General features: G+C 42.7%; 1 pseudogene across 1 annotated transcript; it reads right to left on the reverse strand.

Annotated features, from left to right (window-relative positions):
* Window positions 1-6,427: 6,427 nt before the first annotated feature.
* LOC127486452 (UDP-glucuronosyltransferase 1A7 pseudogene) lies at window positions 6,428-7,478 on the reverse strand (annotated as a pseudogene). The gene is made up of 2 exons (XR_016231851.1): window positions 6,546-7,478; window positions 6,428-6,439 (listed from the first exon to the last, which is right to left on the reverse strand). The product of XR_016231851.1 is annotated as a UDP-glucuronosyltransferase 1A7 pseudogene (transcript).
* Window positions 7,479-26,244: the final 18,766 nt, after the last annotated feature.

The raw sequence follows: 26,244 nt of genomic DNA on the forward strand, positions 1-26,244 counted from the left end.
AACCCTGTTGGGCGCAGGAGAAAGAACCTTTGTAGCACATGTGATGGAGAGCAGACAGGAATTCCTGTTTCTACATAAAACCACCAGGCTGGCCTGGTCAGCAAGGCCTGCTCCTGGCTTCAGTCCGAGCACACTTTCCTCGAGCTTTCTCCTCCCTGAAGCGGGATTTGATGCTATGGCTCAATGTTTAAGAGGGTGTGATCAGGGCCGGCACTGTGGTGTAGCAGGTAAAGCCTCCACCTGCAGTGCTGGCATTCCATATGGGCGCCAGTTCGAGTCCCAGCTGCTCCACTTCTCTGCTACGGCCTGGGAAAGCAGTAGAAGATGGCCCAAGCCCTTGGGCCCCTGCACCCACATGGGAAGACCTGGAGGAAGCTCCTGGCTCCTGGCTTTGGATTGGCGCAGATCCAGCTGTTGTGGCCATTTGGGGCATGAACCCGTGGATGAAAGACCGCCCCCCCCCCGCCTCTCCTTCTCTATCTGTGTAACTCTGACTTCCAAATAAATAAATAAATATTTTTATAAAAGACGACATGATCATGGATGTTGAGTTCCAGCTGACACAGAGAAACATCATGGATGAGGACTACCAGGAGTTTAAAGACACTGAAGTGAACAAGTATTCTTCCACACCTAGCTTTATTTTTAAGATATATTTATTTATTTGAAAGGCAGAATTCCTGAGAGAGAGAGAGAGAGAGAGAGAGAGAGAGAGAGAGAGATATCTTCCATTTGCTGGTTTACTCTCCCAGATGGCCACAACAGCCAGGGTTCAGCTAGGCCAAAGCCAGGAACTTCTTCCAGGTCTCCACATGGGTGCAAGGACCCAAGCACTTGAGCCATCCTCCATTGCTTTCCCAGGTGCATTAGCAGGGAGCTGGATTGGCAATGGAGCAGTCAGGACTCAAACCTGCTCCCATATGGGAAGCCAGCGCTGTAGGCTGTGGCTTACCTCCCTGAGCCACAGCACCAGCCCCACACACCTGGTTTTTAATGATTAGGTTTCTTTGGTAGAAAAGAAGCTGAAAGGGCAGCTGCTGGAGTGGATTCCTGGTGTTTTTTTTTTAATATTTATTTATTTTACTTGAAAGTCAGAGTTACACAGAGAGAGGGAGAGGCGGGGGGGGGGGGGTGTCTACCATCCGCTGGTTCACCGCCCCAAATGGCCACAACAGCTGGAGCTGTGCCAATCCAAAGCCAGGAGCCCAGAGCCAGGAACTTCCTCCAGGGCTCCCACCCTGGTGCAGCAGCCCAAGGGCTTGGGCCATTTTCTACTGCTTTCCCAGGTCACAGCAGAGAGCTGGATAGAAAGTGGAGCAGCTGGGACTGAAACTGGTGCCCATATGGGATGCCAGCAATGTAGGCAGCAGCTTTACCTGCTACACCACAGTGCCAGCCCAATTCCTGGGTTTAACATGGGCGCTTTCACATTATGTCATCATGAACAGGAAGTGGCTGGTGACACATTCACCAAGACACTCATGTTGATGGATTTTCTGGCTTTTTCTTTTTTAATTTTTATTTATTTATTTATTTATTTGACAGGCAGAGTGGACAGTGAGAGAGAGAGACAGAGAGAAAGGTCTTCCTTTGCCACTTTGCCGTTGGTTTACCCTCCAATGGCCGCCGCGGCCTGCGTGCTGCGGCCAGCGCACCACGCTGATCCAATGGCAGGAGCCAGGTACTTCTCCTGGTCTCCCATGGGGTGCAGGGCCCAAGCACTTGGGCCATCCTCCACTGCACTCCCTGGCCACAGCAGAGAGCTGGCCTGGAAGAGGGGCTACCGGGACAGAATGCAGCGCCCCGGGGTTTTTCTGGCTTTTGAAGAAACGTTTCCAGACTACAGCACAGATAAAGAAGGCTGAGGGTTAGACCTGAGCCATGGTTTAGTGGTGCCACCCTTGTCACCCATGCCAGCTTTTCAGAAGAATGTATGGTTTTAGGTCCCACCTCCATGCAATGAATGGGGTCTTTTCTTAATGTCATCTGCTCCCATAGGCTCCGAGAGGCTTCAGGTCATGAGTGCATCTTGGAAAGACTGACTCTGTTCATGTCAAGGGCTTATGGGTCCAAAACAAGCCCTGGCCCTCCCAGATCTGTCTCTCTTGAAACAGCACCTGTACTCAGTAACCATAGGCACCCTCCCCTCCCCAAGCGGACACCTCCTTCAGGAGTTTTTGTGAGTCAGACCACTCCAGAGTGGTCTGGGACAGCTCTACCCAATACACATGCTGCTATCAGCAGTGTGGAGTAGCCCCCACCATCACAAACCCTCTGTGTCCCAACAGGCTCTGTGGGAATCTTTCTCCTACACTCACAGCTCTTTTTCACATGGGTCAGAGGTTCAACCCTATAGCTTCTGGGGTACTTCATCTAGCAAAGGTGGGATCTTTGTTCTGCCAAGGGTCATTTGGATATTTATAACATCATTTTGCGGGCCACACAAAATTCTCAGCTTAAAAATGAGCCTGCTACAGATTCATTGAATTTTGATTCCTGCCTGCAGTTGCCTTGGCAAGGCCAACTCAAATGATTTCATGGGTGTCATACAGCCCACGGGTAGGATGTTCCCTACCCCTGGATTAGGATGTTACTCAAGCCAGCTGCCTGTCTGAAGATTCCTGAATTTTCTATGATCACAGCTTGTCCGGGCTGTGAGATCAACTGAGAGACACCTTTAACCTAAGTTGCATGTGGATATCAACTTATTGTCTTGCATCTGTAGTCCTCATTACCACTTTGTCTTCTCCTGGTCCTGATGTAGTCTCACCACTTCTCAAAGTCTCTTCTAAGCATTATTAAAAAAAATTATATAGAGGAACACTCAGGTTCATTTGGTGGAGACAATATTGGAATTTCCATGATTACCCACTTAAAGACCAAACTGTCATATGCCGTGTGCTTGTCAGTTGTCACTGCCATGACAGATATGACTGGGCAGCAGTGAATGTGTGCTGGAAGTGGACTGAATGCTCTCCTATTCCTACGGCGTGCTCAGTGTGTTTGTGCATAGATGCTCACAGTCCTTTCTGTGTAGATCAGTTTGTTGGGTTTTCTGTTGGGGTAGGTAGAGACTAATTTCTTCTTGTCAATCTCTCCTGCCAACATGGTGTCCCAGTTAAGCTCAACATGAGCAGGGATAGGAAGAAAGCGTTACTTGTAATCCGTCTGTTGGGTTTAGTACAATGGTTGGTAGAAGAGTACTAACTAGAAAACATGTGTCATACCTCTGGAAAAAGAAAACAATACAGAAGTTCAATTTCTAGCGCGTACTTTTTTTGAGTAAAAATAAGAACCTGGAATGACTTTAATGTAGCCCATTAAAGGATGTGCTACACAATTCCAGATCTAAATCTAAGACCTGATACCATCAAATTAATAGGGGATAACATTGGGGAATCTCTGCAAGACATTGGCATAGCAAAGAGTCCTTGGAAAAGACTCTAGAAGCACAGGCAATAGAAGACAAATGGGATTACATCAAGCTAAGAAGCTTCTGCACTGCGAAGGAAACCCTCACAAAGTGAAGAGGCAACTGACAGAATGGGAGAAAAGATCTGCAAACTATGCAACTGATAAAGGATTAATACCTAGAATCTATGTGTTCAGTAAACTCAACAACAACAAAATAAACAATGCAGTTAAGAAATGGGCAAAGGACTTGAACAGGTATTTTTCAAAAGATGAAACTCAAATGGCCAACAGACACATAAAAAAATGCTCAGGATCACTAGCCATCAGGGAAATGCAAATCAAAACTACAGTGAGGTTTTACCTCACCCCAATTAGAATGGCTCTCATACGGAAATAAAAAAAAAAAAAAACAATAAATGCTGGTGAAGATGTAGGGGGAAAGGTACTCTAATTCACTGTTGGTTAGAATGTAAACTAGTACAGCCATTGTGAAAGACAATAAAAATGATTACTCAGAGTTCTGAAATAGATCTACCATATGACCCAGTCATCCCACTCCTGGGAATTTACCCAAAGGAAATGAAATCAGCATATGAAAGAGTTATTTGTACCCTATGTTTGCTGCAGCTCAATTCACAATAACTAAGGTATGGAATCAACCTGGATGTCCATTAATCGATGACTGGATAAAGAAAATGTGGTACATATACATTATGGAATACTGCCCAGCTGTAAAAAAGAATGAAATCATGGCTTTTGCAACAAAATGAATGCAACTGGAAATCATTATACTTAGTGAAATAAGCCAGTCCTAAAAAGACAAATATATGTTTGCCCTGATCTGTGACAACTAAGAGTAAAGAAAATGTAATGTACAGGAGCAAATTGTCATTTTGAGATTTGATTAGTGCTTACAGCCCTTGTCTCTACTGTTGAGGAACAGTGTTTTTTTCTTCTTATGGTTTGTTAAACTTTTTACTTAGAGGAAGGTTAAGCTTATGATTATTAAATAAGCGGAAAGTATGTCATTGTAAAAATTAAAAGAAAGAATAAGAAAAAAACAAGGACAGAGTATGGGTGGGCCCATGGTCAGGAGGGAGGGCAGGGTGGGAAGTATCACTATGCTCCTAAGTCTGTGGGGGCCTGCGCTGTGATGCAGCGGGTTAAAGCCTTGGCCTGAAGCGCCAGCATCCCATATGGAAGCCAGTTCTAGTTCCAGCTGCTCCTCTTCTGATCCAGCTCTCTGCTGTGGCTTGGGAAAGCAGTAGAAGATGCTCCAAGTCCTTAGGCCCCTGCACCTATGTGGGAGACCTGGAAGAAGCTCTCGGCTCATGGCTTTGGAACGTCACAGCTCCAGCCATTGCGGCCATCTGGGGAGTGAACCAGCAGAGGGAAGACCTCTCTCTCTATCTCTACCTCTCTCTGTAACTCTTTTAAATAAATAAATAATCCTGATGCCATAGACAGGAGTGTCAATTGGTAAAATCAACAACAGGAGTCACTGTGCACTTACTCCTCATGTAGGATCTCTATCCTTAATGTGCTGTACATTGAGATTTAATGCTATAACGAGTACTCAATCAATATATTTCACTTTGTGTTTCTATGGGGGTGCAAACTGTTGAAATCCTTACTTAATGCATACTAAACTGATCCTCTGTAAAAAAAAAAAAAAAAAAAAAAGAAATTATCAATTCCCAACTTGACTCTCACTGGGATTAAACATGACAATAGGTCTGCTCTGATTTCATCATCATTTTAAAAAAATCATCTATTATTTTTCACTTTATGTTTCTGTGTGGGAGCAAACTGTTGAAATCCATACTTAATGTATACTAAGCTGATCTTCTGTATATTAAGATAATCGAAAATGAATCTTGATGTGAATGGAAGGGGAGAGGGAGTGGGAAAGGGGAGGGTTGTGGGTGGGAGGGACGGTATGGGGGGGAAGCCATTGTAATCCATAAGTCGTACTTTGGAAAATTATATGCATTAAATAAAAGTTTAAAAGTTTAAAAAAAAAAAAAAAAGAAATACATGAAATTTGTTCACATTATACCAATTTAAAAAATGGAAAAAAAGATTTGCTACAGGCTATGTGTATTTCTATTTTATTGTGACACTTATTAAATATTTTGTATTTATACATGAATAAATAACAAGTGTAAATAAATGTAAAGTGCATAAATAAAATGTATAATTTTTAACAACTATTGAACAATATGCCTATGTCATTCTCAAAACAGGAAATATAAGTAACCGATACCTATGAAAATAGGAAGTAAAAACTGAAGCAGCTACACACAATGTTTTTGCCCAGAAAACTAAGGGTACAAAAAGCTACAGTCCTTATAGATGAAAGGTGAGGCTTTTCAACATCAGGAAAGCACACTCTCAAATTCATTACAATGTGATATGTGCATAGACCCTGTGACCCTACTGCTCAGGCTAATGTCTACTGATTAAAAAGCAAGAACACTGAAATTTCTCAGCACCAGGAAGTACTTAAGAATGTTTAGTGCAGTTTTGCACATAACAGCAGAAAGGAGAAAAGCTTAAAAATGTATTACTATTGACTGCTTGAAAAAACTAAAGTTCATCTAAAGACTTTCTTGCAGTCTTACAAAACCATACAAAATTTTATGCTTTGACCTATGAAGATGGCTATGATTGACTGGCAAGTGAAAATTGCATGATACAGTCCAGTATGTCCATCCTGATATCAGATTTTATTTTAATTAAACAAGTATAAAAATGTACATTACAGATACACATATATACTGTAAACAGATGCATACAAAACTACTAATAGAATTTTCTAAGATATGTCTTAGGATAAGCAAAAAAGGACACTGGGTTTCACACTATGTTTTTCACTATTTTTCCAAAAGCAGTATTTAAAAAATGCAGCTTGCAAAGAACATACAGAGAGGTCAAGTGCATACATGTACATCTCAATGAGGAAAGCTCTGCAACCTTTGCTAATGCCCCAAAACAAGGAGCTGGCACAAGATCATTTGTTAAACTAGAAACAATGACAGTTAATCACAAATCAGAGTTGAACAGGAGTCTTTTTAAAAATATTTCCAAAAACATATTATTCTTTGCATGCTAAAGGAGAAAGAACCTACCTTCAACAAAGGTTTCCCCTGCTGGCAGTTGATGCCACCAATGTAGACCATGTTGGGCATCAGAGGTTTGGGATGTTCCAAAACAAAGTCAGTCCGTAACAACCAAATCGATGTGTGGCTGAAGAGATCATATAGCGTGACAGGCTTTGGGAGAACTTCAGAAGCAATTTCTAAGACACTTTTGAAAAAATAGGAGCAAAGTAAACGTTCCTGAAAGTAACTGAGATGGTTCCAAATTCTTTCCTTGAAGGTCATTGTATCTGAGAAGCTTAAGAAATTTCTGGGAACGTATGAAGGAGGATAGGAGCACTGTGTAGCCTCCTCCAGATAATGGCAAAATACTCCCCTGGTGAACACCACGGAAGGGAGTGAAAAATATTTGGCAACAATTAAGCCACACATATCAAAGGGATCTAGAAACACTGCATCAAAAGAATTTTCTTTTAAGTATTCCACTAATTTCTTGTCATTAAACAAACTCCTACAATGTGAAAAAAATATTTCAAAAAGATTGTAGGCTGAACCCTTGCTAAGGGAAAGTATGCTGTCTTCCCGAATTTTCCACTGAGTTTTGGCAAAAGCCAAGAGTTCACGATCCATATCTTCCAGAGTGTAAGACGTCGCGTAGGTCTTCACTGTACAATTCAGCGATTGTCCCAGTTGCCAACTCACCTCTGGCATGACTACGACCAACTCGTGCCCTCTCTGGATGAGTTTCTCCACGACCAAGCGCATGGTAAACCAGTGGCTCCCATCCATGGGAACCACCAGCAGCTTGCCTGCCTCGCCAACGCCAGACATCAGTAGCAGGCTCGCACAGAGAGGAAGGAGGCCGGTCATAATTGCAGGAGACATTGGGTAACTGCAGCCCCGAGCAACCCAGCTACTTGGAGTCAAAGCCCAGTACTACAGCAGGCGGAAGAAACACGGGCACAGAACCTGCGCCAGGAAAGGGCGTGTTTTCACATAGTCAAAAAAAAAAAAAAATACATTCACTGCCAATGATTTACTCACAATAACTAAGATAAGAGTAGCATTACTGAGATTATATACTTGGATGCTTTCCAACGAAGATTAGCTTATGATCACTGCCTTGGGGAGAAATCATGACCTATCTTGAAACATTAGTTCAGAAAGAGATATTAAGCAACGCTTTTACACTTTAAAGACTGAAGAAATATAGGAAACCTGAATACAATTGTATATGTGGAATTTGTCCAAACAGAAAATTTTTATTTTGTGTTCCCATTACCAGAGGTTCTTTGCTCAAGGAGGCAATCGGCATCCCAGGTTCCAAGGACAGCCGGGAAGGCCCACTTCAATAGCCGTGGAGTTTATTCACCAGCATCTTAGCCTGCACAGACACTGCTACTTTCCTTCTTCCACTTCCAGAAGGGTTTTTCTTTCATTAACAAACTCTCTGAGTTCTCTAAAATGCTGAAAAAAACATTGAAAACCCTTGCTCCATGGACCAACCCAGGGGTTTGGTGACTATCATCTGTTTTAAATTGTTTTCCCCAGATGCGTGACAGGCTGTGGGTGTGACTGGCCCAATGCATGCCACAGCAGTCCACTAAATACTTCTGCCTTTCCTCTTGGCTTCCACATTTTTTTTTGACAGGCAGAGTTAGATAGTGTGTGTGAGAGAGAGAGAGAGAGAGAGGTCTTCCTTCTGTTGGTTCACCCCCCAAATGGCAGCTACAGCAGGAGCCAGGTGTTTCCTCTTGGTCTCCCATGCGGGTGCAGGGCCCAAGAACCTGGGACATCCTCCACTGCCTTCCTGGGCCACAGCAGAGAGCTGGACTGGAAGAGGAGCAACCAGGACAGAACTGGCGCCGCAACAGGGACTAGAACCCAGAGTGCTGGCACTGCAGGCAGAGGATCAGCCTAGTGAGCCATGGCATCAGCCTGCGTCTCCATTCTAAGCAGAGGCTTAGTTCTCAGCTGGGGATCACCCCAGTCGGCCTGGTATCCTCTTTTGTGATTCTGGGAATTTGTGTCACACTCTCCCAAGCACTCTCTGATGTCAGAACACTGTATCTTCTTCAGCAGTATACACGCTATGCCCTGCACAGAGAATGTCTGTTCCATTGGAATGAATTACACTGTGAAGGCTATTCAGAGACACTCACAGGTGACCCAGTGGTGTGTGTCAGGTAACATGCCAAGGACCACTGAGTTAGGGATTCCACAGCCAATCTGGGGCATAATCCTTGTTATCAACACTAGATAATTCCTTTTGTTACCAGACAATTGCTGAGTCACCATTTACCTTGGTACCAGGCAATTTTGGACAACTGTGGCTATCTGGAAAATGAAAATAAAAATGAAGACAGTGACACCAACAAGATGGCAGTTTAAGAAATCTCAGACTCCACTCCCCTCATAGAAAGTTCAAACAGCAGCTATCCTCAAAATATGCCATCTTTTAAAATAGACAAATGGGATTACCTCAAATTGAAGAGTTTCTTTACAGCAAAGGAAACGGTCAGGAAAGTGAAGAGGCAACCAACAGAATGGGAGACGTTATTCGCAAACCACACAACAGATAAAGGATTAACAACTAGAATCTATAAAATGATCAAGAAACACCACAGAATCAAAACAAACAACCCAATAAAAAGATGGGCCAAGGACCTTAACAGACATTTTTCTTTTTCTTTTTCTTTTTAACTTTTATTTAATGAATATAAATTTCCAAAGTACAGCTTATAGAGTACAATGGATTCCCCCCCATAACATCCCTCCCACCCACAACCCTCCCCTTTCCCACTCCCTCTCCCCTTCCATTCACATCAAGATTCATTTTCGATTCTCTTTATATACAGAAGATCAGTTTAGCATACATTAAATAAAGATTTTCAAAAGAGGAAATCCAAATGGCCAACAAACACATGAAAAAATGCTCAGGATCCCTAGCCATCAGGGAAATGCAGATCAAAACCACAATGAGATTCCACTTCACTCCGGTCAGACTGGCTTACATACAGAAATCAACCAACAACAGATGCTGGTGAGGATGTGGGGGAAAAGGGACACTAATCCACTGTTGGTGGGAATGCAAACTAGTAAAGCCGCTATGGAAGACAGTTTGGAGAGTCCTCAGAAACCTGAATGTAGCACTACCACAGGACCCAGCCATCCCACTCCTTGGAATATACCCAAATGGAATTAAAGGGGAGAAAAAAGCCATTTGCACCTCAATATTTGTTGCAGCTCAATTCACAATAGCTAAGACATGGAAGCAACCTAAATGTCCATCAACGGATGACTGGATAAAGAAACTATGGGATATGTACTCTATGGAACACTATACAGCAGTAAAAAAAAAAAAAAAAAAAAAACAATGAAATCCAGGCATTTACAACAAAGTGGAGGAAGCTGGAAAACATCATGCTGAGTGAAATAAGCCAGTCCAAAAGGGACAAATATCACATGTTCTCCCTGATCAGTGGCAACTAAACGAGCACCTAAAATGATACCCATTGAAGTGAAATGGACACTATGAGAGACAATGACATGAGCAGCCCTTGTCTAGACTGTTGAGGAACAACTATTTTATTCCTTTTAGTATTGTTGTTGTTGTTGTTGTTGTTGTTGCTTGGTTTGTCCTACTTAATACCACTGGTTGAACTCTGTAATCAATACACAATCAATCTTAGGCATTTAAAAATTAACAGAAAAGTGGGGGAAGATGGTGGAATAGGGAGGGAGCACACCGAAGGTCCGGGAAGGGAAGGTTCAAAGAGGGGTGAGAGTTTGTAGTTTTGGGGAACGAGAAGCTCTTCCCGAAATTGGGGAGACAGGGTGGACCCGCGAGGAGAACGCAGATGCCTGAGGTGCAGGACACCAGCAGGAGTGTGTACGCACCAGCGCTGGAAGCCGAGGTGAGACGGGGCGCTCGCCCAGCACCACGGCAACAGCTGCCACCGCCCCTCCCCCAACTCTCCCTGGGACGGACACTGAGACACACACGACTGAGTGGGGTAGGAAATAGAAAATGGAACAGAGTGAGTGGCGCCTGCAGAAAGAGTGCGCGACTCAGGGGTACTAATTGAGAGACTGAGTAAGCCAGTATCTCTTGGCGCCTCCTCAGAGCTGCAGCAGGCGGGAAGCAGCCATGTTGTCTGTTTACATTTGGGCTTAAAGGAGAACTGTCTTTGCCTCGACACTCACCTTCGGAGGCGGAGCCCAAAGGTGGAGCAGAGCGACAGGACACTTCTTGCGCAGGGGCAGGCATCGAGGGAGGGCAGCTCAAAGCCCTGACGCCCGTCTACTCAAGTTACAAGAAAAAAAAAATTTGAATAACGCCTGCGGGAAAAGGGCAGGATCCAGAACTGAGGGATCAACAGGAGCCGCCCAACCCATAATCAGAGCTGCAGCAGGCAGAGAGCAGCCATCCTGTCTGTCTACGTTCGGGCTGTGTAGAGCAGCCTGCTTACACTGGATATTGGTACAGACTCACAGCAGCCTATAGCAGAGGGAAATCAACCTGAAAAACCACCCAGACGGAATGCCAAAAAACAAAACAAAAACCCACAATAAGAATATAGAAGAACATATAAACTTGCCAATGGAGCAGGCTAAACCAACCATAACAGAGGCTGAAGAAGAAGAAGTTGAAACCATGCCAGAAAAAGAATTCAGAAAATTAATAATCAGAATACTTAGAAATAATGAGAAACAGTGTCAAGAGCTGAATGAAAAACAAGCCCAAGGATTAGAGATCCTAAAGAGAAGCCAGAATGAAATACTAGAACTGAAAAACTCAATTGACCATATAAAAAACACCGTGGAATCCCTCAGAAATCGAACAGATGAAATAGAAGACCGAATATCAGAATTCAAAGACAAACTTCCAGAAATAATACAGTCAGTTCAAACACAGGAAGAAGAAATTAAAAAATTAAAAAATACGGTCGGAGACCTACAAGATTCAATCAAACGGTGTAATGTTCGGATAATAGGAGTCCCTGAGGAGGTGGAAAGAGAGAACGGATTGGAAGGTGTCTTCAACGAAATAATATCAGAAAACTTCAAACAAAGGCAGCTGGATAACAACACACAAATACAACAGATATCCAGGACTCCGAACAGAGTAGACCAGAAGAGAAATTCACCACGACACACTGTGGCAACACTCAGCTCAGTGACACACAAAGAACAAATCCTAAAATGTGCCAGAGAAAAGCGACAAATCACATTCAGGGGTAAGTCAATCAGACTCACCCCAGACTTCTCATCGCAAACACTACAGGCAAGGAGACAATGGCATGATATATTTCAAGTTTTAAAAGACAAACAATGCCAACCTAGAATACTATACCCTGCAAAGCTATCATTTATGAATGAAGGGGAAATAAAGATCTTCCACGACAAACAGAAACTGAAAGAATTTGTATCCACGTGTCCAACCCTACAACACTTGCTCAAAGACGTGCTGCACACAGAAATACAAAAACAAGAACTTTACTACAAAAAAAAGCAAATGTAGAGTAACCCACAAACAAAGTTCAAAATACATAAACAGCTCGTTTCAGGAAACATGAATGGGAAAAGACAGTACTTAACAGTAATCACACTGAATGTGAATGGTCTTAATTCCACTACGAAGAGACATAGACTAGCTGATTGGATCAAGAAAGAGAATCCATCTATATGCTGCCTTCAGGAGACACACCTTATCAGCAAAGATGCACGCAGACTGAAAGTGAAAGGATGGAAAAAGATACTCCAAGCTAACGGAAATCAAAACAGAGCTGGTGTGGCCATCCTAATATCAGACAAAATAGACTTTAACATAAAAACTATTAAAAGAGACAGAGAAGGGCACTATATAATGATTAAAGGATTTATCCAACAGGAAGACATTACTATTATAAATGTATACGCACCTAATTACAGGGCGCCTGGCTACCTGAAAGAATTACTAAAGGATTTAAAGGGAGATATAGACTCAAATACAAGAGTAACAGGGGACTTCAACACCCCACTCTCACCAATGGACAGATCAACCAGACAGAAATTCAACAAGGAAACAACAGAGCTAATTGACGCCATAGACCAAATAGACCTAATAGATATCTTCAGAACCTTCCACCCCACAGACACAGAGTTCACGTATTTCTCCCCAGTACATGGAGCATTCTCTAGGATTGACCATATGCTAGGCCATAAAGGGAGCCTCAACAAATTCAAAAAAATTGAAACTATACCATGCAGCTTCTCAGACCATAGAGCAGTGAAACTCAAAATCAACAACCCAAGAATCTCTACACCATATGCAAATATATGGAGAATGAACAACATGATCCTAAATGAACAGTGGGTCATCAAAGAAATTAAAAGAGAAATCAAAAGATTTCTAGAAACAAAGGAAAATGATAACACAACCTATCAAAACCTGTGGGACACAGCAAAAGCAGTGCTAAGAGGAAAGTTTATAGCAATTAGTGCCTACTTCAAGAAGCTGGAAAGGAACCAATCAAATGAACTCTCCATGTACCTCAAGGATTTAGAAAAACAGCAGCAAGTCAAGCCCAAATCCAAAAGGAGGAAAGAAATACTAAAGATCAGAGAAGAAATAAACAGAATTGAAACAAACAAACAAACAAAAAAAAAACACAATACAAAAGATCAACAAAACCAGGATCTGGTTCTTTGAAAAAATAAACAAAATCGACACACCATTGGCCCAAATAACCAAAAAAGGAGAGAGAAGACCCAAATCTGTAAAATCAAAGATAGTATTGGAAATGTAACAACAGACACAACAGAAATAAAAAGAATCATCAGAAACTACTACAAAGAGATGTACGCTAACAAATTGGGGAACCTGGAAGAAATGGATAGATTCCTGGACAAATACAACCTTCCTAAACTGAGCCGTGAAGAAATAGAAAATCTAAACAGACCCATAACCATGGAAGAAATTGAATCAGTAATAAACGCACTACCGAAGAAGAAGAGCCCAGGACCGGATGGCTTCACTGCCGAATTTTACCAGACATTTAGAGAACAACTAACCCCAGTTCTTCTCAAATTATTCAAAACGATTGAAAGAGAGGGAATCCTTCCAAATTCTTTCTACGAAGCCAATATCACCTTAATTACTAAGCCCGGAAAAGACACAACAGAGAAAAGAAAACTACAGAGCTATCTCCCTGATGAACATAGATGCAAAAATACTCAACAAAATTCTGGCAAACCGAATCCAACTACACATCAGAAAGATCATCCCAGACCAAGTGGGATTTATCCCTGGTATGCAGGGATGGTTCAGTATTTGAAAGTCAATCAATGTAATACATCACATTAATAAATTGAGAAACAAAAATCATATGGTTATCTCAATAGATGCAGAGAAAGCATTTGACAAAATACAACACCCTTTCATGATGAAAACCTTAGCAAACTGGGGTTAGAAGGAACATTCCTCAACACAAATAAGGCAGTCTATGATACACCAATGGCCAGCATCATATTGAATGGGGAATAGTTGGAGGCATTTCCATTGAAAACTGGCACCAGACAGGGATGCCCACTCTCACCATTGCTATTCAATATAGTCCTAGAAGTGTTAGCCAGAGCCATCAGGCAAGAAAAAGAAATTAAAGGGATACAAATGGGAAAGGAGGAAGTTAAACTATCCCTTTTTGCAGATGACATGATACTATATATAGGGGACCTGATAAACTCCTATAAGAGACTACTGGAACTCAAAGAAGAGTTTGGTAAAGTAGCAGGATACAAAGTCAACGCTCAGAAATCAACAGCCTTTGTATACACAGAAAATGCCAGGGCCGAGGAAGAACTACTAAGATCAATCCCATTCACAATAGCCACAAAAACAATAAAGTACCTTGGAATAAATTTAACCAAGGAGGTCAAAGACCTCTATAATGAAAATTACAAAACACTAAAGAAAGAAATAGAAGATGACACAAAAAAATGGAAAAACCTGCCATGCTCATGGATTGGAAGATTCAATATCATCAAAATGTCCATTCTCCCAAAAGCAATTTACAAGTTCAATGCAATACCAATCAAAATACCAAAGTCATTCTTCAAAGACCTAGAAAAAACGATGCTGAAATTCATATGGAGAAACAGGAGACCCAGAATAGCTAAAGCAATCCTTTACAATAAAAACAAGGCTGGAGGCATCACAATTCCAGACTTCAAGACATACTACAGGGCAGTTATAATCAAAACAGCCTGGTACTGGTACAAAAACAGATGGATAGACCAATGGAACAGAATAGAAACACCGGAGATCAATCCAAACATCTATAACCAACTCATATTCGACAAAGGACCTAAAACCAACCCCTGGAACAAGGACAGCCTCTTCAATAAATGGTGCTGGGAAAACTGGATGTCCACATGTCGCAGTATGAAGCAAGACCCCTACCTTACACCTTATACAAAAATCCACTCGACATGGATCAAAGAACTAGAGATGCGCCACAACACCATGGAATTAATTGAGAGCATAGGGGAAACCCTTCAAGATATCGGAATAGGCGAAGAATTCCTGGGGAAGACCCCACAGGCACGGGTAATCAAAGATAAAATAAACAAATGGGATTACCTCAAATTGAAGAGTTTCTTAACAGCAAAAGAAACAGGAAAGTGAAGAGGCAACCAACAGAATGGGAGACGTTATTCGCAAACCACACAACAGATAAAGGATTAACAACTAGAATCTATACAATGATCAAAAAACACCACAGAATCAAAACAAACAACCCAATAAAAAAAATGGGCCAAGGACCTTAACAGACATTTTTCAAAAGAGGAAATCCAAATGGCCAACAAACACATGAAAAAATGCTCAGGATCCCTAGCCATCAGGGAAATGCAGATCAAAACCACAATGAGATTCCACCTCACTCCGGTCAGACTGGCTTACATACAGAAATCAACCAACAACAGATGCTGGTGAGGATGTGGGGGAAAAGGGACACTAATCCACTGTTGGTGGGAATGCAAACTAGTAAAGCCGCTATGGAAGACAGTTTGGAGAGTCCTCAGAAACCTGAATGTAGCACTACCACAGACCCAGCCATCCCACTCCTTGGAATATACCCAAATGGAATTAAAGGGGAGAAAAAAGCCATTTGCACCTCAATATTTGTTGCAGCTCAATTCACAATAGCTAAGACATGGAAGCAACCTAAATGTCCATCAACGGATGACTGGATAAAGAAACTATGGGATATGTACTCTATGGAACACTATACAGCAGTAAAAAAAAAAAAAAAAAAAAAAAAACAATGAAATCCAGGCATTTACAACAAAGTGGAGGAAGCTGGAAAACATCATGCTGAGTGAAATAAGCCAGTCCAAAAGGGACAAATATCACATGTTCTCCCTGATCAGTGGCAACTAAACGAGCACCTAAAATGATACCCATTGAAGTGAAATGGACACTATGAGAGACAATGACATGAGCAGCCCTTGTCTAGACTGTTGAGGAAAAACTTACTATTTTGTTCCTTTAGTATTGTTGTTGTTGTTGTGGTTGTTGCTCGATTTGCTCTACACAAGACCACTGGTTGAACTCTGCAATCAATGCACAACCATTCTTAAGCGTTTAAAAATTAACAGAAAATTGATCTCTGTGAAACACAGGAGTGGGAATAAGAGAGGGAGGAGATATATAGGACGGCACATACTCACTCAGACCTACCTCCAATGGTGGAACTAGAAATGTGCCAGGGGATTTCAACTCAACCTTACCAAGGAGGCAGGTACCAATGCCAGCACACTTGGTAAAGTGATAAGTATAAATACACATCAGATCAAAAAGATAGGGGAAGTGTCGAAGAGATTACACAAATAAGACCAGTGTAAGCAAATAATGAAGGATAGAATCAAAAGGGAGAGAATGATCCTGCGGCCGAAGCAGGACACACAGCAAACTCGTAGAAAGGCAAACGCCCAAAACAGCACTCCTGCCTCAGAATCAACCCTTGGGGCATTCGGATCTGGCTAAAAGGTCCATGAGAGTCTCACAGGCATGGAAAGCCACGACACAGTGACAAAAAACAATCTAAATGAAAGATCCTGGTGAAGAAGACCCCAGCAGAAGGATCAGGCCATCAAGGAGAGAGGCGCCTTTCTCTGAAGGGAGGAAGGAACCTCCACTGTGATATGGCCTTGACTAAACAAGTTCAGAGTTGGTGAACTCAAGGGGCTTCCATAGCCTAGACAGCTCATAGCAAGAGTCTCAGGTGATTGCTGATGTCATAAATAAGAGTGCCAATTGTTAAATCAACAATGGGAGTCACTGGGTTCATGCTCCCCACGTAGGATCTCTGTCCTTAATGTGTTTAACTATGAAACTCAAAAACAACACTACTAGTCGAACAATACCCTGTACCTGGTTCGGTTGTGTGAGTGCAGCCTGTTGAAATCCCTGCTTAGTGTAGACTAAGTGGATCTTCAGTATATGAAGTTAATTGAAAATGAAACGTGATGAAGGGCTGGATGGGAGAGGGAGTGGGAGAGGGGGTGCCGTAGGAGGGAGGGAGGTTGTTGGGGGGAAGCCACAACAATACAAAAGTTGCATTTTATATTCTACTTAAAACTATTGGTTGAACTCTGTAATTAATACACAATTACTCTTAGGTGTTTAATTAATGCTATAACTAGTACTCAAATAGTATTTTACACTTTGTGTTTCTGTGTAGGAGCAAAATGTGGAAATCTTAATATATGCTAAATTGATCCTCTGTATATAAAGATAATTGAAAATTAATCTTGATGTGAAGGGAAGGGGAGAGGGAGTAGGAGAGGGGAGCGTTGTGGGTGGGAGGGAAGTTATGGGGGGGAGGAAGCTATTGTAATCCATAAGATGTACTTAGGAAATTTATGCTCATTAAATTAAAAAAAAATTAACAGAAAAGTGATCTCTGTTAAACATAGGAGTGGGAATAAGAGAGGGAGGAGATACATAGCTCGGCATAGGCTCACTCGGACTTACCTCCAATGGTGGAACTAGAAATGTGCCAGGGGATTTCAACTCAGTCTTATCAAGTAGGCATCCCCACGTAGGAACTCTGCCCTTAATGTGTTTTACTATGACAGTTAAAGACAACACTGCTAGTTGAACAATACGCTATACCTTGTGTGGTTGTGTGAGGGCAGCCTGTTGAATTCCTTGCTTAGTGTAGACTAAGTGGATCTTCTGTGTATGAAGGTGATTGAAAATGAAACTCGATGAAGGGCTGGATGGGAGAGGGAGTGGGAGAGGGGAGGGCCGTAGGAGGGAGGGAGGTTGTTGGGGGGAAGCCACAACAATACAAAAGCTGCACTTTGTAAATTCACATTTATTAAATAAAAAAAACTTTAAAAAAAGAAAAAATAATAAAAAGTACTGTAACTATAACAGTTTAAAGCAAAAAAACAAAAAAAGCCATCATTTCCAACCACAGTGCCTGGAGATACCGACCTGGTCCTCCACAGCAAATGACACTCGATTTTCAAGGGAAAGAGGAGCCTCTCATTTAACCAGCTGCCCCTCCAGTCCCCCAGGTTTGTTCAACACACAGTAGGGAGCTTGTGTTTGAGCCCACACTCTCTGCAGGGGAAAGAGAATGGGGAAAGTCATCCAGCTACCTCAGCGTGCTGAGACACTTCCCGGGAAGCCTGCTCCAGGCTCACCTCTTGGCAGCACTGAGGGCAAAGGTGGAGTGAGGCCACCTATACCATGGCCTGGTGGACACAGAGAGGAGGCAGTGGTCAGAAGAACTGACAGAGGCAGGCAGATAGGATCAGTTTGATTAGATCTGTGAGCTGGAAGACCACGCCCCCTGTGTGATCCCATGCCCCTAACTGATCTCAGCTGGAGGCCCGCCCACCTGCCAATCAGACTATGTAACCATACATAACCACTCCCCTTTGGGAGTGAATAAAAGGCCTGGAGCACCGTTGGCCCCACTTGCGTTGTGCCCTTGTTGCCCTGCGGGCTCATGCTTTCCTGCCTGCGGCTTGTTCCATGTGGCTCCTGCCTGCTCTCTGCCTGGTATGGACCCAACTTAGCTTCTTTCTCCCCTAATGAAAGCCCTCACTTTCCTGTGCATTTCTCTCTCTGAATAAAATGCTTAAAAACGGACCATGTTGCCTGGTCTATTTAAGCTGGTATTCAGAATTCTTCTCTGAACAGATGGCAAGAACCCACAGGATAATTACGATTCAAAGTTATGAATGAGGCTGGATGACACAGGAGCAGCTCGTGGACCTTGGTCCTGCCTCAGAGATCCTGCTGTTGCAGCTGATATGAGCCCCGGGAACTTGTTCTAGTGATGCCAAAGTATGAGGCTGATGAACAAGCCGAGAAGGTGGTTTTTAGCAAAGTTTTACTGAAGTGAACAGCGACAGCTCTCGCAGCCAAGCAGCTTAGTGAGAGGGATCTTCTGAAAGAGAAAGGCCTTGCTGAGAAAGGCAGAGAGATTGCTCTGGGAAAACAGCCAGGAGGGGCTTTCCTCAGCAAGGGGGGGGAAAAAAAAACCTCTGAAAGGAAGTGTCCTGGGGGTTTCTCACCCTCTGGAAGGTTTGTGCGGTCCTTTGAGAAAAGTGTTCATCCTGCTGTGAGCTCCTCCTGCACCCGACGCTCCCATTCCTCCCATTTGGTCAGTCTCCAGTCCCAAGTAGGTTTATCTATGGTTTAGCCAGTCTCCCCTGTCTTGTTGTTCATGGTTTTTTCTCTCTTATCCCGGTAACAGAGTCTCCATGTTTTGTGTTTGTTTTCTATTTAATTTTTGCAAAGCCTATCTCTTAAGTGCATGGCCTTTGTTTCTTAATAACCAGAGCAGAGGCAAAGGCCACCTTCCTCACCCGGCAACCTCCATCTCCTGATCTCTATCCAACCCTAACCTCACCGAGCTTGCTTTCTCCTGCCGGCATCACTGCCAGAGGCTGCCCCTTATCAGACACCTGAAACGCTGAGCTGGGCACCTTTAGAAGCGGGTGGAAATTTCTGCCTGGTCTGAGTCCTCAGACTGCTGCGTCCCCTGCCCAGGCTCAGAGCCCACCACCGTGATCTACCCAGGCAGGGAGACATCCACTCCTCAAGATTTTGGGGAAGCAAAAGAACTAGGTTGGCATGACCCAGGAAGTCACACAGTGGCTCCACTCTGCACAAAACCACAGCCAACACAGGAAGGGAGGCTCCCACCTCCTCACATCTTGGAGAAGTATAGTTGCTACACAGGCTTGACCCTGGAGGTCAAACAGCCACTCAGTTCAGCCCAAGTCAACCCACGGATCTGCATGTAAATGAGGCATGCTTGAATTGTGCATGTGTAAGGAGCGTATCCTCAGGCCCCATCTTTCCTGAGCAACAAATCTGCCTAGCCTGTGAGCACTGGCAGTCTTGCCCAGCTGTAGATGCCAAGTGGAGCATTCTGCCTGACCGGGAAATATATCTTGAAGCCAGCCTGACCAGAGGCTAGTACAGTACCCATTCAAAAAATTGCACATGGTAGCAGAGCCAAGCTGGTGGTCTTATGGAACAGCAGAGACCAGAAAGCAACCCCACCATAACCCACCATATGTCAGAGCAAAGACACCAGCCAGGTATCTGGAGAATTCACAGCAAGCTCTGTAATCTGATGTTACAACCAATGACCCTTCCAGAAACACAGGTTACACTAAATAGTGAATGCAGGTCTATGCCTTCAAAAGAACACCAGTTAAGGACCAGAAACTGAGCTGCCTCCTGAAATGCACACACAGCAACACAAAGACACAAAAGTAATAAAGAGACAAGGAATCATTATACCTCAAAAAAATAATAATGATAGAAATAATAATAGAAAAAGAATAAATAAAAATGGACATCAAAGAAATGGAGATTTAAGAAAGGATTGACAAATAATTCATCATTATGCTCAAAAATAATTTCAATGAACTGTAAGAATATATGATAGAAAATCTGGCCGGTGCCGTGGCTCATTTGGCTAATCCTTCACCTGTGGCGCCGGCACCCTGGGTTCTAGTCCCGGTTGGGGCGCCAGATTCTGTCCCAGTTGCTCCTCTTCCAGTCCAGCTCTCTGCCGTGGCCCGGGAGTGCAGTGGAGGATGGCCCAGGTGCTTGGGCCCTGCACCCTCATGGGAGACCAGGAAGAAGCACCTGGCTCCTGGCTTCAGATCGGCACAGTGCGCCGGATGCAGCAGCCATTTGGGGAGTGAACTAATGGAAACGGAAGGAAGGCCTTTCTCTCTGTCTCTCTCTCTCTCTCACTGTCTAACTCTGCCTGTAAAAAAAAAAAAAAAAAAAAAAAAAAAAAAAAAAAAACAACACCTTAAAAGGGGCCGGTGCTGTGGTGCAGCAGGTTAGGGCCCTGGCATGGGGTGCTGGTATCCCATGTGGGCACCGGTTCTAGTCCTGGCTGCTCCTCTTCCGATCCAGCTCTCTGCTATGGTCCGGGCAGTTGAGGATGGTCCAAGTCCTTGGGCCCCTGCGCCCATGTGGTAGGCCCAGAGGTAGCCCCTGGCTCCTGGCTCCTGGCTTCAGATCGGCGCAGCTCCGGCCGTTGCGGCTGTCTGGGGAGTGAACCATTGGGGATGGAGGACCTTTCTCTCTGTCTCTGCCTCTCTCTGTGGCTCTGTCTTTCAAATAAATAAAATTTAAAAAAAAGAATATATGATAGAAAATCTGAAAAAATTGTAAATAATATGTGAAAAAGCAAGATGTTATGTGAAGAAGTAGAAACAGTAAAAAAGAATCAGTTAAAATTCTTGGAGATAAACAATAAAGTGAGTGAAATGAAAACTTTAATACAGAGCTTTGACAGCAGAATCTACCAAACAAAACAAAGAATCAGCCATAAGAGAGAACATAGTAATTTCCACCCAGAGGATCCAAAACATAAAAGTTAAAAGAACAAAGATCACTTACAGGAATGGTGGAATTCCATCAAGACAGCCAACCCTTGCCATATAGAAGTTCCAGAAGAACAGTGCTGGTGTTGTAGCACAGTCGGGGAAGCCACCGCCTGTGATGCCAGCACCCCATGCGAGTCCTGGTTGATGTCCTGGTTGCTTTTCTTCTGATCTGTTTCCCTGTTAGTGCTCCTAGGGAAGCAGCGGAAGATAACCCAAGCACTTGGGTCCCTACACCCATGTGGGAGACCCAGATGGTGATTTGAGGAGTGAACCAGCTGATAGGAGAGTGTTCCCTTTCTCTGTAACTCTGCCTTTCAAGTAAGTAAAATAAATCTTAAAAAAAAAAAAAAAAAAGTTAGAGATGGAGAAGAAAAAGACAAGGGGCCATAGTATATTTAAAGAAATGATAGCTGAAAACTTCCTTATGTGGAGGATAGATGTCAGGGCTTGGGTACAGGAAACACAGAAACTGTTAATAAAATTCAAACCTAAGAAGAGCACACACAGAAACATAATAGTCAAACTATCAAAATTTGAAGACAAAGAAAAATTGAACAGTAAATTGAACAGTAAAAAGGAACAGTAACTAAAAAGTGCATGACATGTGGCTGTCGCTGTGGCATAGTAGGTTAAGCCTCCACCTGTGGCACCGGCATCCCATATGGGTGCTTGTTTGAGTCCTGGCTGCTCCTCTTCTGATCTAACTATCTTCTTGTGGCCTGGGAGGGCAGTTGAGGTGGGCCCAAGGGCTAGCACCCATGTGGCTCCTGGCTGTGGATTGGCCCAGCTCCTCTTGCGGCCATCTGGAGAGTGAATCAGCAGATGGAAGACCTCTCTCTCTGTCTCTCCCTCTCTCTGTCTGTAAGTCTGCCAATCAAATAAATAAATACATCCTTAAGGAAAAGTGTATCACAAATGCAACTATAACTATCAGCAGATTTTACCACAGAAACTCTGCAGGCAGGGAGAGTGGATAATATATGGAAAGCACTGAAGGAAGATAACTAGCAAAACAAGAATACGTTATAGCACTAAGCTCTTCCAGAAATGAGAGCATGATGAAAAGAATCCCCAAGAAAAGATTAGGGAGTTCATCACCACTAGATCTGCCTTCTGTGAATTGATCAAGGAAACTCTTTCCACCGAAATCAAAACCTGGTTGTTAATAACATCAGGCATGAAAGCAAAGCCACAATGGGACCAGTAACACAGAGTCATTTTCAGCACACTCTAGGATTGTGATGACAGGGTGGAAGGGAATTTTATCCCCAGAGCAAGAGCTTGCTGTAGCCAAAACAAATTGTCAAGGGATACACAGGACAAATTTAAGTAATTCTGACAAAAAAAAAAAAAAAAAAAACCACTTAAAATGGAGGGGAGTGTGACAGTGCAGATTTGTTGTATACAATCAAAATTAAGTTTTCATCAACTTGAAAGAGACTGTTCTAAATCAAAGATTTTCTATGTAAGCCTCTTGGCAACCACGAAACAGAAATCGGTAGTAGAAGAGCACAATAAAATGGAAGGAGCTCAAGGCATACCATGGCAGAAAACCAAACCCCAAGGCAGACAAACCCATGGGGAGACGGAGGCCATGCACTGATACAACAATCCAAACATAACTAACAGAAGGACGGTTATAAACACTTCAAAAAGTACTGTGAATAGAAATGGGTTAGATTTTCCAACAAAGTGACCAAATGCAGAAGAAAACAGGATTCAACAACATTGTTCCTGCAAGACCTTACCACAACACAAAAGCACACATGCACAGAATGCAAGGGGATGGGAAAAAGGTCAAAAACCACTCAGAGAGACAAGTAAGATCATTATACAAAAGTAAAGGTATCAATTCATCAAGAAGATATAGCAATATAAAGTAAATATACATCCAACATGAGAGCACTTAACTATATAAAATAAATATAGAAGAATCAGAAAGGAAAGAGATTCAATATAATATTACCAGGGGACTAAAATATCCCCCTTTAACAAGGTAAAGATCATCGAAACAGAACCTGAACTGCACTTTATACCAAATGGAACTAACAGACATACACAGAACATTCTACCCATCAGCAACAGAAAATAAGTTCATCTCCAGCACACACAGGGCAGTCTCTAGGAGGGATCACAGGGCAGAGAACAAAATAAGCTTTTGAAAATTAAGAAGGTTAAGGCCGGCACCACGGCTCACTAGGCTAATCCTCCACCTTGCGGCGCCAGCACACTGGGTTCTAGTCCCGGTCGGGGCGCCGGATTCTGTCCCGGTTGCCCCTCTTCCAGGCCAGCTCTCTGCTGTGGCCCGGGAGTGCAGTGGAGGATGGCCCAGGTGCTTGGGCCCTGCACCCCATGGGAGACCAGGAAAAGCACCTGGCTCCTGGCTCCTGTCATCGGATCAGCGCAATGCGCCGGCCACAGCACACCGGCTGCAGTGGCGATTGGAGGGTGAACCAATGGCAAAGGAAGACCTTTCTCTCTGTCTCTCTCTCTCACTGTCCACTCTGCCTGTCAAAAAAAAAAAAAAAAAAAAAAAAAAAAAAAAAAAAAAAAAAAAAGAAAGAAAGAAAGAAAGAAAGAAAAGAAAAGAAAATTAAGAAGGTTGAAACGCTGTCAAGTTCCTTTTCTAACCACGACAGTGTGAAACTAGAAATTAGGATGGAAAAAATGTTGGAAAATTCTCAAAGATGTGAAAATTTTAAAAGATATTCTTGAACAAATGGATCGTTCAATGAAGATATAGAAGGCGATTTTAAAATATCTTGTGATAAAAGTGGAAACATGACATAACAAAACTTATAAGATACAGCAAAAACAGTTATATGAGGAAAGTTTTTAGCTGTAAATACCTATATCAAAAAAAATCTCAAATTTAGAAAGTGAGCATTACATCTCTAATAACCAGGAAAAAAGGACTAAGCCCAGCATTAGCAGAAGGAAGGAAATAATAAAGATGAGAGCAGAAATAAATGAAATAGAAAAAATAAAAACAATACAAAATATAGCAGTAAGAGTTGTTTTTCTGAAAGCATAAAAAATTGATAACACTTCAGTGACCCTGAAAAAAAAAGAGAGCAATCTCAAATAACTAAAATCAGAAACAACAGAATAAATACTAAAACTCATATCAAACAAAAATGAAGCTCATTAGAGATGAACAAGTATATGGAAAAGGAACTGGGTAACCTAGAAGAAATGATACATTCCTAGACACATACAACCTGTCAAGGCTGAATCATGAAGGAATAGAAACTCCTAACAGATCAATAATGATTATGGAGGTTGGAAAAATAATAAAAATCTCCACTAAAGAATCCCAGAAACTGATTTTTTCATGGCTAACTTCTACCATTTATTACCAAAGTAATACCAGTCCTTTTCTAAGTCTTCCCAAAAAATCAAAGAGGAGGGAATACTTCCAAACTCTTGCTAAAGGACAGCATTACCTTAAAACCAAACTACACATAGACACAAAAAGAAAATTTCAGACTGATATCCTAGATAAACAAAGATCCAAGAATCCCCAGCAAAATATCTGAGTTGAATAGCATCCCCAACACCCGAGAGGGATCTACCCCAGGGAAACAAGGATGACTCCGCACATCCAAATCACTAGAGTGCAGCACATGAATGAAGAACAGTAACCACATGATCCTCTTTGAAGATGCAGAGAAAGCACTCCACAAAGTTCAGCGTCCTGACACAGTTATAAAAAAAGAAACTCATGCATTAGCTCCAGAGGAGAGCACCTGCCTCCAGTGAAGGTCAGCTATGCGAGGCCAGAGACAGCACTGAACTCAGCAGTGAAACACTGAAAGCCATTTCTCTAGGATCTTGAGCAAGACGAGGGTGCCCATTCTCACCGCTTCTATTCAGCGTGGTGATGGAAGTCCTTGCTAGGGCAAACAGGCAAGAGAAAGAAATGAAAGGACTCCAAATAGAAAACGAAGAAACGAAACTGATGCTGCTTGTATACAGCATGATCTTCTACATAGAAAACTCCACCCAAAAAATGTTAAAACTAGTAACAAACATGGTTAAGTTGCAGAATACAAAATCAGCATGCAAAGCAGTGTTGCTACACACAAGCATTAAACTACTGAAAAAGAAACTGATAGAAGAATCTCATTTAAAATAGTTGCAAAAACATATTTAGGAATGAATATAACCAAGGATCTGAAAACTACAAAATGTTGGTGAAAGCAGTTAAAGACAACACCAATAAATGGAAAGACAGTCTGTGCTCATGGATTGAAGATTTGATCTTTTTAAATGTCCATATTACCCAAAGGGATCTACAGATATAATGCAAACCCTCTTAACATACAATTGGCATTCTTCACAGAAATGGTAAAAACAATCCTAAAATTCTTGGGCCAAAAAAAGACCCCTAAACAGCCAAGGCATTCGTGAGCAATAAGTGCAAAGCTGAGGGTGTAATACTACCTGAGTTTAAGCCGTGTTGAAAAGCAGGAGTAATTGAAAGAACATGAAGGTGAGCCCAGGTCTACATTCAAGTGACGTTCAGCAAAGGTGCCAAGAATATGCAATGTGAAAAGAAGAGTCTCCCAGTCGGTGCTGCGGTGTAGCACGTAAATAAATAAAGTGTGAAATCATGAATCAGGGCTGGCGCTGTGGCTCACTAGGCTAATCCTCCGCCTGTGGCACCGGCACACCAGGTTCTAGTCCCGGTCGGGGCGCCGGATTCTGTCCCGGTTGCCCCTCTTCCAGGCCAGCTCTCTGCTGTGGCCAGGGAGTGCAGTAGAGGATGGCCCAAGTGCTTGGGCCCTGAACCCCATGGGAG

Source organism: Oryctolagus cuniculus, chromosome 3 (assembly GCF_051225735.1).
Source record: "Oryctolagus cuniculus isolate XC-2025 breed Fujian yellow rabbit chromosome 3, ASM5122573v1, whole genome shotgun sequence".
Lineage (NCBI taxonomy): Eukaryota > Metazoa > Chordata > Mammalia > Lagomorpha > Leporidae > Oryctolagus > Oryctolagus cuniculus.